General features: G+C 43.4%; 1 long non-coding RNA gene across 2 annotated transcripts; it reads right to left on the bottom strand.

Moving 5' to 3' along the window:
* Positions 1-295: 295 nt before the first annotated feature.
* LOC123860527 (uncharacterized) lies at positions 296-9960 on the bottom strand. 2 transcript variants are annotated; one of them, XR_010410412.1, is made up of 4 exons: positions 9630-9692; positions 9162-9208; positions 7436-7700; positions 296-2959 (listed from the first exon to the last, which is right to left on the bottom strand). It is a non-coding gene; the product is annotated as an uncharacterized LOC123860527 (long non-coding RNA). The 2 variants fall into 2 exon arrangements; XR_006794698.2 differs by lacking the exon at positions 9162-9208 and having other exon boundaries at positions 9630-9960.
* Positions 9961-11249: the final 1289 nt, after the last annotated feature.

Below are 11249 nucleotides of genomic sequence, written 5' to 3'. Positions count from 1 at the left end.
TCATCCTTCCCAGGGGTATCATTTTGCAAGGAGAATGAAACCCAACTCTAGTGACATAATTCTGGGGTGTGAGGACATGTTATTGAAAGGAAAACATTAGAGGCGATGACTAACCTTCCTTGCTTTCTCCACCATTTCCCCAAGATGCTATCAGAAACAGGTTCTGAGGATTGTTTTTCTCTGCATCCTGCCTTGTGTCCCCTTCCCTGGTTTCTTCCCAAGTTGTTTAACCGACACAAATGTGAGAGGCCCCATGTTAGCTCCTTTGAAGGTATCAAAGATAAGTGTTATGGGATGAATTGTGGCCCCCTCAAAATTCATATGGTTGAAGTCCTAAACCCTGGTATCTCAGAAAATGACTGCATTTGGAGATAGGGCCTTTAAGGAGGTAATTAAATTAAAATGAGGTCATTAGGATGGCCCAACTCTAATATGTCTGGTGTCCTTATTAGAAGAGGAGATTAAGGGGGTGCCCAGGTGGCTCAGTTGACAGTCCGACTCTTGGTTTCGGTTCAGGTCATGATCTCAGGGTTGTGAGATTAAGCCCCACTTTGGGCTCCGTACTCAGTGTGGAGTCTGCTTGAGATTCCCTCTCCCTCTGCCCCTCCCCCCAGGGGCTCATGCTCGCTCACTCTCTCACTCTCTCTCTCTCTCAAAATAAATAAAATCTTTAAAAAAAGAAGAGATTAGGACACAGACAGGTACAGAGGGAAGACCATGTGAAGACACACCAAGAAGGTGGCCATCTGCAAGCCAAGGAGAGAGGCCTCTGAAAAAACCAGCCCGCACCAGCAGCTTGCTCTCACATGTCTGGCCTCTAGAATTGTGAGAAAATACATTTCTGTAGCCACCCGGTCTGTGGTATTCATTATAGCAGCCCTAGCACACTGATACACTAAATAAAACATACCGCTAGTGTGGAAGATTTGGCAGCATTTTGGAGGTGGGCAAGTTCACACTAACTACCATGCAATGCAGGGCAAGACTGGACCTAGTGAGAAGCACTAAGGTTAAATTCCTGGACACCAAAGACAAAGAGGCCATGTCCATCAGCAGGGTGGACAGTCAGATAAAGATCAGAAGAAGAGGTAGACTATGAAATGGAATTAGAATGATTCACAGGGATTTAGTGCATATCATGGGGGACTCCAAAGCATCCTAGGGAAATGGTCTAGCACGAATCACTTTCTTCTATCATTAGGTCACTCTCTTTGTCCCCCTTATGTGCCATTCTTACCAGTTTTGGTTCAAATTAGCATCCTATCATTACTGTATTATTATGTTCATTAAGGAGCCAAAGTATTATTTTCCCCATTCTACAGGTGAGGAAGCTGAGACACAGGAAGGTGAAGTAACATGTCCAAGGCCACACACGTACGAAATGGTGGAGCTGAACACACACCCAGCAGTCCTCCTCCTTTGTTGATCATATAAATGAGACCAAGTTCAGTCAAGGAGCAGGGTCAGTGCAGAAGGAGTCCATGAAGAAGGCACAGGGGGAAAACGGAGATTTCTCTTTGGAGATATGTATGTGAAATCCAAAGGACAGAGTAATGCAGAAGGTTGAGAAAGAAAGAGAGGGGAAGGAAGTTGTTATTTTTGAGAAGAGGGAAGATTAGAAACTGCAAGTAAAAGACAGGAGGGAGATAGTGAAGATAGGAGGGAGGCAGTTAACAAAGAAAGTTCTGGAAGGAGAGCAGAAACCTCAGATAAAGTGCATGTGCAGGGTGGGGACGTTCAGGGGTGGTGAGGCCAGCCTTGGAAAGAAAAAGGGGACACAGTTTCCTTTGAAGTGAAAGTGAAAAAGAGCTAAAGGAAGGAGATTAGAAGATGGGAGTGCAAAGGATTGATGGCCCCTGGCCCTGGTGTTGCCCGCCTGCCTTCCTTCCTTCCTGCCTTCCTTCCTTCCTGCCTGCCTGCCTTCCTGCCTTCTTGCCTTCCTTCCTTCCTGCCTGCCTTCCTGTCTGCCAGCCTTCCTGCTTCCTGCCTTTTTTTTTTCTTTTTCTTTCTTCCTTTCCTTCTTTCCTTTTTTAAAAATTTCTTTCATTACATATTTTATTTTATTTTTTTTCTGTGAGGCACAAGGTATGGGGAGGTGGTGGGGAAGGGAAAGACCTAAGAGGAGTTGTGAAGTTTGGGGAAGGGGGCTGAGGGGAACTGGAGAGAGGCTGAGGACAAGAAAAAGGATGCACAGCAGTCAGCCACCCACAGGAAGTACGACTCTGTGCTGAGGGCTCCCAGCTGAGATGCAGGGGTGGGGGCCAGTGGGAGGGCAAAGTCAAGGGGACCAGGGAACTGAGTAAGGAAGGGATCGAGCAAGGGACCCAGGCTAGGGAAGTGAGGAGAGTAAGGAAGCAAGTGATGGCATAAGAAAAACAGGGAAGTTTCTAGGACCAAGAAATATCCCATTCCTACATCTCCTGTCAATTACTCACTGCATACTTCTCTTGTACTGTTTTACACAAATATTTAAAAGTGAGACTTCCAGGTAAATGAAGCGCAGGCAGGATTTTGATCTGTTGCAGTGCTTGGATCATGCTGAGAATACGTGGCAGGCACTGACAGTACAAGGTGTGATGGGGGTGCACGGTTTTTCACAGACATGGGAACTCACATGGTCAAGAGTCTTCTCGGCGGGCCACGCTTGGCCGTGGATACTGCAGCTACCCAAGTACTGGTTCCTTCTCTCTGCACTGTCCTCTCTCCTCAGTTTCACCACGCCATCACTGCCATCATTCTATGGAGATTTGACTTGGGTGCTTTTCCTTTTTTAGAAATTATCAAAAATCTTTTAAGCATCGTTTGCTTGATGAGGTAGTTGACCAAATGGAGTATTGTATTTTTGGTCAAAAACGACAATAAAATCATGAGACCAAATTCTTGGTGAGGACTCACCAACTACTTGAGGAATTCTGAAACAGTTCTGAGCAGGACAATATGAAATAGGAATCTCTTCTCCCTGGGTGAGGATAGGAAAAGACAACATTCATTTAAATAGACTAACTGATAGACTTGTTTAAAAATCTTATCTCTTTTCTTCAAAGGGACACCTGACATGTTGCATTGACAACTTCATGTACTACACTGGAGAAGCCCATGTCTACGGCTGACAAACACAATGGACAAATGCACTCACAGTAATACATAAATGAGAATATGTACCAGATGTCAGCAGTGAATAGAAACATGATCTCAATTTAACAGATATTCTTCACAGAAAAATACATCTGACCACGAAAAAGAAATCTTTAAAATTCCATCTTGAATATTAGAGGAGAAATAAAATGTTCTTTCTTATATTCAACTCATTTTCATTCAAGATACTCTTTTACTAAATTGCTTAGAGTATAGAGAAGAGGAGAATAAATGCTTAGGGAATGAGTCGAAGGTAAAAAATATATATATATTTCTCCACTAAAAAGGAGCTCCTTCTTATCACAGTATGATGAGAGTCCTGGTCAAGGAGTCAGGAATTTTGACAAATCCAGATTTTTGGTCTTTCCCTTTCACGAAGTAATTGTGTATTCCTAGGCAGGTCCCTCAAAGACACTCTTCAGCTCTTAATATACATAATACTTCCTTACCTCTCTCTCTCTCTCTTTAATTTTATATTTTAAGTAATCTCCATACCCAACGTGGGGCTCGAACTTACAACCCTCAGACCAGATCAAGTCACATGTTCTATCAACTGAACCAGTCAGGCGCCCCTACTTACCTCTCTCTTTTTTCTTTTTTTTTTTTTTAAGATTTTATTTATTTATTTGACAGAGAGAGACACAGCGAGAGAGGGAACACAAGTAGGGGGAGTGGGAGAGGGAGAAGCAGGCTTCCCGCGGAGCAGGGAGCCTGATGCGGGGCTCGATCCCAGGACCCTGAGATCATGACCTGAGCCGAAGGCAGACGCTTAACCGACTGAGCCACCCAGGCGCCCCTGCTTACCTCTCCCTTATCTGTGCTACAAAATTCCCTTTTCTAAGCTTTAGGAAGAAATGAACACCGTTAGCCCCTAATTACATGAAAGTATGGCATTTCCTTCTACATAAAGAAATACCTTAAAAGTTCCATACCTTAGTTATCCCTCATGTATTAAATCATGAGAAATGATAATAAATGTGGTTCACTGTTATAAAATAAACTCCCATCCTAGCTCTTTTGTCTATTTGCTCAATTCAAAATCTGAACAGTATAATCAGTTTATATTTTTGGTATTCATATAAAATTAGTACTTCATAAATATGAATCATGCTATTAACTGTGTGTATTGTAATGTTGTTTAATTACTGTCATTTGCATACTACACCACTCTTAAATAAGTCAAAAGATTAAAAGGAATTTTGGAAAGTACACTGCATATTTCTGTCTGCAGAGTCCAGCACACTACAACCTGATCTTTAAACATATGTAACTTGATCTTGAACATATGTAGGAGAGACTTTCTACTCTCTAACCATTCCCACCTCAGTCAAGACTACAAACTCCAGGAGAAACTCATAAATAACCTCATACAATAGAAAGAAGATTGTCAATTTGTTTCATTTCAGACAGAATGAGGATATTTTTAAAATATTTTTAAAGGTAGAGGCCTTTTTCCACATTAACTGGATTTAATTATTTTCTGTAAAAATGAGGGGAAACCATGGTGGTAAGTTTTCATTTCATTATGCAAAAGCAAAAAGATCAGATTATAACTTCTGTTGACATAGTATTTGAGACAATAAATGATGTGGATCTTTGAGAATCAAAGCAATCAGAGAGTACATTATTTTGCAAAATAGTTTTGGTCAATGTTTTTAATACTTGGATTCTAAGGAGGATTGGTTGTGATGATGGCCATCCACTACACAAAAGTCCATAACATGAATCCCATCACAGACAGCGCAAGGGCAAAGCTATTAAGAAATATGCTTGTAGAAGGGATCGACAGAACCGATCTCTTGAAATGATATCCAGCTTTAACCATAGTAGTTTCTACTGGAGTCATAAAAACATTGTTTTCTTCTTTCACAATAATTTATTCTAAACCAGGAAGCCATTTGAGAATAGAAGAAAAAAAAACAAACCCAAGAATGTTCATTGTTCTACTCAGATGGAGACTCCTCAGTGAAGAAAACAAAGACAGTTAACAGTATGTTCATTTATAATACTTCTCGGCAGGCTTCCCTGGCCAGTCTGACTTCCCAGTGTTTCCCCAAGTAAATGCTAGTGCTCTGGGCATGCTGATGGAGCCACGGCCGTAGTTCTCAAAGTGCCATTTCCCGGACCAGGAGCATCAGCATCATCACTAGGGAATTTGCTGGAAATACAACTTGCCACACCTCACAGCAGACCTACTAAATCAGAAATGCTGGCGAGGCGCCCAGGGACGTGTATTGTGACAAGTCCCCTGGATGGTTCTGATGCTCTGAAGTTTGAGAACGACTCGTCTTCAGCACGCAGCCCACCTGATGCTCACTCCACTCATTTTTCCTTCCTGCTAGTGTTTTAAATCCCAGTCCTCCTCAAGTCTGGCCCAGCTATCTCATCAAACTTTGGCAACTTCCTTACTTGAAATAGCATTTAACATTTCCATACCACAATTAAGTATTAGCTATATCCGATGTGATTTGAGCATGCTGTGTCTTATATTGTCCTCTAAATCTTTTCTTACCCATATCTGTTTTATCATTTCAACTGAACTGAAAGCCTCTTGAAGGCAGGAACTATGTCTTATTTTACTTATTTTATTTATTTTAGCACCTGTCCGTGCTTATGCCCTTTTCTTCTTCCCACCAACTTCCATGTATCCAAATTCTACCTATTTTTCAAGATTCAGCTTAAATGGCATTTTCGATTACCTTCTCTGTATATAAGTATTTCCTTCCTTGGAAAAACCGTAACTTCCTATCTTTTTCATTTTCTGCTTCATATTACAGCCATTCATTTGTGTCTTATCTCTCTCAGCATTGAAGTTGGAGATAATTATTCTAAACCACCCTTTTTAAAGAAAGAAATTTAGCATGCCTCAGGCTAGACATGTATAATTAGTTTATGTTCCCCCAATATTTATGGCTCTGATTATTGGTAATCCGACGATTTACGTAGGAAGTAGCTCTCACATTTCAGAGAGATACAGATACTGTATTTCTCCTAGGCACACTGGGGGTCTGGACCGGGGTCTACTGCAGGTCTGGACCAGGGTCTGAGCGCTGGAGACAATTGTCACAATTTGTGTGGTCTAATAAGCGGTCTCAGAAGATTAGACATGAAGTAATGGGAATCTGCAGGAAATCAAGCCATAAGGAAATCAGGGCGGCTTGAAGTCACATCGGTAAGGAAGAAAAGAGCCTCACCCCGGGGTAAGGACCAGTGGCAGAAGGCTTAATTGTTACCATGTCGTGGTGTGAACCCACCGTGTCGCTGCCTGAGCTAATGGGAACCTGATGCAGCCGGCTTCCGGAACCCCGCCAGTCTTGACTTCAAACACAGGCAGCCCATTTGCAGGACCAGGCAGGCTGGAGTCCCAGGTTTCTTTCCTCTCCAACAAGAGTACCTCCCCGCCCGCAGCCCCACGGGCCTCATCCCAAAAATGGGCTCCGCCCGCCCCTGGGCCCTGGCTGGGCTTTGGGACCACCCCTCCTGTTTTCCCCATTTCACACTTCATTCTAACCTTGCCCCCTCCCTCCAGGAAAGTCTTTCAGACTCATCTCAGTAGCCTCCAAGAGCCTCTGACTGTTTGCAGACCCAGGAGTGAGAGAACGTTCACAGGTCACTTGCCAGCAAATCCCACTGGGCCAGTGACCGGCGGGAGGGCCACAGGGTCTGCAGATGCCCGTAGTGAGATCAGGTATTGAGAATTCATCCTTGATGGGAATGGGCAATGCCAGCAGAGAGAATCCCTGAGGCAGCAGAAACCATAGGGGTCTGTTTGTCACGTTCCTACCTGTGCGTTTCACTTGTTTTGCTGCTGGGAAAATGCCAAACAAGCAGGCACAGAATCCTTCCATTTCTGTGACGGCAAAAGTGTTTACAGTCCCTGGTGTTTGGGGTCAGCCCAAAGCCCAAGGCAGGCAAGCATTATACCAGCTCTCCTCTCTGAGGAGGAGGGGTGTTCTGGAACTTAAGGCTTCCTGGGGGCTCTTATTCGGACTCCAATTCCCACAGGCAGCCTTGGTGGTTTTCCTTTGCCGAGATTTCTAAAGTTCCCTTTTTTACATCCCTTATCGACATGTAAACTCCACACTAGGGTGAAAAGGTAGGTGTTTAAGACAGACTGCAACAGCTGGGATAAACTGCCTCTTAAAAGGCTGTCTTAATGAAATGCATCTCTTTATATTTGGGGCATTTGTAAGCAGAATGGGAATGAAACCCGAGAAGATTATGTGATAACCAGACTATATCCTGTCAAGAGAGAGAGTGTTTCTCCAATAACACAAAGATGAGCTTCTAGATAGCTTACCAGATAGCCGCCTTCCGCCTAGCGTCTCCCATCGTAAATCTGCATTCTTACTCAGGTTTTTTGTAGATTTTTGAGGATAGAGCTCATTTCCCTGGAGAGACAGGCCTAAGGAAAGATCTGGAATTCCTCCAGTTAAAAAAAGCCACCATTCTGCTTAATCAACATTTGCTCCATCAGAATCAATATCCTGCAGAGGGTGGTTTTCATTGTTCTAAAGTCTGTTTGCAGGTGGCAGGGCAAAGATTCGGTTCGTGATAAAGATTTGCTGAAAAGGAAAAGAAAATATTCCTCAGAATAGCAAACAAGCCTCCCAAACTCTCCTTTTACAAATGAGCTTCCTTTTGTGAGATACTCTGACTGGTTTTGCACCCTCAAGAAATCTCAGTAACCTGACAACGCGTCTCTTCCCAGAGTGATCTAATTCTTTCTCACTGACAGGGCTCAGCCCTTTACTAGGCATCTAATAAGTTAGTGGTCCTCTTCAAACCTTAATTTATCTTTAATACTAGTTCCCTACCCTGCAGTTTGTAAACGAAAAATAGTATGTGCGAAATGACCTAGCCCATGCTGGACACGTCGCCACAAGTTCCTTGCTCTACCTGATTTAGCCACAGAATGGAGAGGAGGCGGACAGGCTAGAGAATCTGAACTGGGTTCAAGTTCTGGCTGCTTTACTTTTCAATGACAAATCCCTTAGCCTGGCATCTTCCCTGAATTTCAGTCTCCTCATCTATAAAAAGAGGATAATGACATCTCTCCTCATTTCAGAGAGGGTTGATGAGAGCCTAAGGAACAATATAAATCTTGTAATAGACATTTGTATATTTATAAACTGTAAAGCACATAAATCTTGTTAATTATAATAATTAATTTCTTCACAATTGAATACAATACATTGAATACTACTGAAACCACAAATACTCTGAAGAGAACAAAGAAAAGTATTTCTTAGAAAGCAAGTATGGTTATCTTGTTCTAGTTTTGACTGGTTTTGTTAGAAGGCTTACTCCTTTTGAGGAAGGCTTTTCTTTTTTTTTTTTTTTTAAGATTTTATTTATTTATTTGACAGAGAGAGACACAGTGAGAGAGGGAACACAAGCAGGGGGGGTGGGAGAGGGAAAAGCAGGCTTCCCGCTGAGCAGGGAGCCCGATGCACGGCCTGATCCCAGGACCCTGGGATCATGACCTGAGCCGAAGGCAGACGCTTAACGACTGAGCCACCCAGGTGCCCCTTGAGGAAGGCTTTTCTAGAGAAGTTGCGCCAACTGAGATCACAAGCACACGTGCTCTTGAGCTACAAGGAGGAAATCCAGAACATGAAGGTCTCCCGCAGTTCAAAATATACGGATACCCAAATAATTCATGAAACTCCCTTTGAGTAGAAGATTATTTGTGTTCATGGCACTCATCTCTCTCTGTTTGGGCTCCCTTGGCTTCAGGAAAGAGACCATGGTACTCCAGGGCCCAGCGTAGGTGGAACAGCTGGAGACCCTCCCAGCCCCCTGGTGCCACAGCTTATCAGTGTTGACGGACAGAATACATAAGGCCCTGCCTGCCTTGCTGACCAAACAGAAAACACACTTCTTGGGATTTCTACCGGGCTCTACTCTTCTTGCCAAGGAGAGAGAAATTTCATTTATGACACTGAAGTAGGAAGCAATCAATGCATTAATGTCAAAGGGCAAATTCCATCCCTGGACCTCACTACCCTAATTCTATTGCTTACCCAATTCTCAGGAGCTGCATAGTCTAACACAGTCAACTTCTCATCACCTTCAAAGGAAATAGCATAGATTTTTATGAAAATCATAGGCACACAGGGCCCTCCTTTCGATTTAACGAAGAGAAGTCTGAACAAACTGTGAATTGAAGAATATCCACAGTCGATAAAACAAATACATATGATATAAATGAATTTCCACTCACACCCCACAACCCATGATTAATCATTTTAAAAGAAGTTAACCTCTGTAAATGTTGACTTGGGGTTGAAGAGTTCAGATTTCCAAATACATATAAGATATGTGACAAGGTTTTAGTGGAATGTACTGCTTGTGTTAAGTTCATTTACATCTCAAACGAGAAAATATGCATAACCCTGAAGAAGCCTGAGTATACTTTCTCATAAGATTAATAAGTAAAAATCAATAAATTCATTTTTCCTTCATTCCATAAGTATCTGGTGAGCACTTACAGTACGCCACGCGCAGTGCTTGTAACCGAACACACATTGATGAGTCAAACAGACTTGGTCTCTACCCTCAGCATTGGCGTTCTGATATGAGAACAGCGTGTGCAGCTTCACTCCCTTTGGTCTAAGGAAGGAGACACTGGTATGAGAAAACTATCTTCACACTCATGGTACCTTCCACCTTCCACTGGACCCATAGGTAGGAAAGACTCTATGCTGTCGCTTGTCAAAGCCAATCGAAGGCTGTCAAAGCAGCCTGCCATAACCATTAAGAGCACCAGCTCTGGAGTCAAACTGTCTGGGTTGAATATTGGCCTCCACTGTCTAGTTGTATGCTCTTTGGCAAGATACTTGATCTCCCTGTAAATCTGTTAAATAAGAGCCGTATCAATACTCACCTCATAGGGCAACTGTAATGATCAAGTCAAAACATATAAAGCGGTTAGAACAGTGCCTGGAAAAGAGCAGGTGCTCAATAAATGCTGGCAATTGTTATTCCTATCTGACCTCATCTCCCATCAGGGCTCCACACGCAGCCTGGGCTCCAGGCAGGATGACTTCCGTTCTTGACATCTGCCACAATGTCCCTTGCCTGCCCTCTCCCTACAACCCCTCCATGCTTGCACATGTGGTATTCCACCAGCCTTGGTAACCTTAGTGTGTCTTTTGTTCCCAGCAAATTTTCCTGTATCCTTCAAGGTTCAGCTCAAGCTCACTTCCTCTGGGAAAAATCTCCTTACCCTTGAACACCAGCAGTTGGGTGCCCCTCCGTCAGCTCTGCTAGACGAACAGCTGTGCATAATTCTACTTCTCCAAAGCACACCGGACTCGAAGTGCTTGTGTGTTCCATCCCGCCAGATGGAGGCTGCTATGAAGCCATAGGAGAGACTCGATCAATGTTTGTTAAATGAACGCATGAATTAGTGAGTAAGTTGATGGAGAAAAAGAAGCAAGGAAGGAAGGAAGGAAGGAAGGGAGGGAGGGAGGGAGGCAGGACGCCTGGAACAACCTAATTGGGACACTTAATTGTAACATGTGGAGCAGGCAGTGAGATAAGCAAACTGAAAAGGCCCGAGCCTGATGATTATTGCCTCCTCCAGACGCTACAGGGGTCAGCCATTGGCGTGAAGATACAAGGGCAACCAGAGATAGAGCTAAAAACATAGGGAGCAGCTAACTTTTTATATGACTTTACCCTCCACGAACTCTGACCACACCAGAGACCTATAAGCAGTCTTAGGATAGCATCTGCACCAAGCCTCTGTCTTTAAGCAAAGAATCCCTGCATTTCTCAAGTTTCAAAACGGAGCTCTCCATATCCTCTCATTTTCCTCTCTCACCTTTCTTCACCTCCCTCATGTGAACTCGCTTGGGGCGTATAATGAGCTATACCCATATCTTGATGTCTGCTGCCCAAGGCGATCTGTTTCCATTTTCAGGAATAAGACTTTCTGATCACTGTCCTTAAAATAGATTCATTCTCATACTCACTTATTCATTCAGCAATTATTTATTGGCCTAGGGCAGACATTCAACTAGGCAAAAGGGATAAAACACTAAGCACAATCTGCCCTGTGCCCTGGGAACGTTTTGACTAGTTGATGATTTCCTGGTGGGAGACGA

Source organism: Mirounga angustirostris, unplaced genomic scaffold, assembly GCF_029215605.1.
Source record: "Mirounga angustirostris isolate CCGP_5_RB_7025 unplaced genomic scaffold, mMirAng1.0.hap1 SCAF_4, whole genome shotgun sequence".
Lineage (NCBI taxonomy): Eukaryota > Metazoa > Chordata > Mammalia > Carnivora > Phocidae > Mirounga > Mirounga angustirostris.
The sequence above is the reverse complement of the archived record's forward strand: the minus strand, read 5'-3'. Positions and strand labels throughout refer to the sequence as shown.